The sequence below is a fragment of the Dipodomys merriami genome, unplaced genomic scaffold (assembly GCF_024711535.1).
Source record: "Dipodomys merriami isolate MVZ:Mamm:240054 unplaced genomic scaffold, mDipMer1.0.p SCAF_339, whole genome shotgun sequence".
NCBI classification, from domain to species: Eukaryota; Metazoa; Chordata; class Mammalia; order Rodentia; family Heteromyidae; genus Dipodomys; species Dipodomys merriami.
The window spans coordinates 1,218,293-1,219,917 of NW_027204926.1; positions in this window are offsets into that span (position 1 = coordinate 1,218,293).

Here is a 1,625-nt window from a genome sequence, read left to right on the forward strand (position 1 = left end):
GTTTAAGGTTATGGTTAGGGTTAGGGTTAGGATTTGGGTGAGGGTGAGGGTGAGGTTGAGGTCTAGGTTTAGGCTTCGGCTTCGGCTTAGGGTTAGCCTGAGAGTGAGGTTGAGGGTGAGGGTTAAGGTTAGGGTGATGGTTATTTTTACGGTTAGGGAGAGGGTTAGGATCAGGTTTAGCGTTAGAGTGAGGGTTAGGGTGATGATGATGGTAAGGGTAAAGATGAGCTTTAGGCTGAGGTTGAGGTTTAAGATAAGGGTGAGGGTTAGGGTTAGGTTTAGGGTTAGGGTAAGGATTAGGGTTAGGTTAGGGTTAGGGTGAGTGTTAGATTGAGGATTAGGGTTAGGGTTAGTGTGAGGTTTAGGGTGAGGATGTGGGTTAGGGTTAGGCTTAGGGTGAGGTTTAGGATTAGGTTGAGGGTTAGGATTAGTGTGAGGGATAGTGTTAGGGTTAGGGTTAGGTTTAGGGTGAGAGTTATGGTTAGGGTGAGGGTAAGGGTTAGGATTAGGTTTAGAGTGAGATTTAGTGTTAGGGTTAGGGTTAGAGTTAGGGTTACGGAAAGGGTGAGGTTTAGCGGTACATTTAGGGTTAGGGTGAGGGTTAGGGTTAGGGTGCGGGTTAGCGTGGGAGTGACGGTAAGGCTAAAGGTGAGGGTTAGGTTGAGGGTGAGGGTTAGGATTTGGGTTAGAAGTAGGATTAGGGTTACGGTGATCTTGAGTGTGAGGATGAGGATTAGGATTAGATTTAGGGTGAGTGTGAGGGTTCGGGTCAGGGTGTGGGTTAGGTTTAGGATTAGGATGAGTGTGAGGGTGAGGGTTAGGGTTAAGGTGAGTGTTAGGGTTAGGGTTACCATGAGGGTTAGGTTTAGGGTTAGCGTGAGGATTAGGTTGAGGATTAGGGTTAGAATTAGGGTTAGGGTGAGGGCTAGGGTGAGGGTGACAGTTAGCGTTAGTGTTTGGGTGAGGTTTAGGTTTAGGGTTAGGGTGAGGGTGAGGGTTAGGATGAAGGTTAGGGTTACGGTGAGGGTGAGGATTAGGGTTAGGTTGAGGATTAGGGTTAGGATTAGGGTTAGGGTGAGGTTGAGTGTTAGCATTAGTCTTAGGGTTATGGTTAGGGTTAGGTTGAGGGTTAGGATTATTAATATTGTTAGGTTTAGGGTTAGAGTTATGGTGAGGGTGAGGTTGAGGGTGAGTGTTACTGTTAGGGAAACGTTTAGGGTCAAGGTTACGATTAGGGTTAGTGTGAGTGTGAGGTTTATGTTTAGATTTAGGTTTAGTTGGAGGGTTAGGTCGAAGGTTAGGTTTAGGGTAAGTGTTAGGGTTAGGGTTAGGTTGAGGGTTAGGTTGAGGTTTAGGGTTACGGTTAGGGTTAGGTTTAGGATTAGGGTTAGGGTGAGGGTGAGTGTGAGGTTTAGGTTTAGGGTTAGGCTTAGGCTTAGGGTTAGGCTGAGGGTGAGGGTGGGGGTGAGGATTAGGGTTAGGGTGATGGTTAGGGTTAGGGTTAGGGTGAGGTTTAGTGTTAGGGTTAGGGTTAGAGGTACAGTTAGAGTGAGGCTGTGGTTTAGGGTTAGAGTTAGGGTTAAGGTGAGGCTGAGGGTGAGGGTTAGGGTTAGGTTTAGGATTAG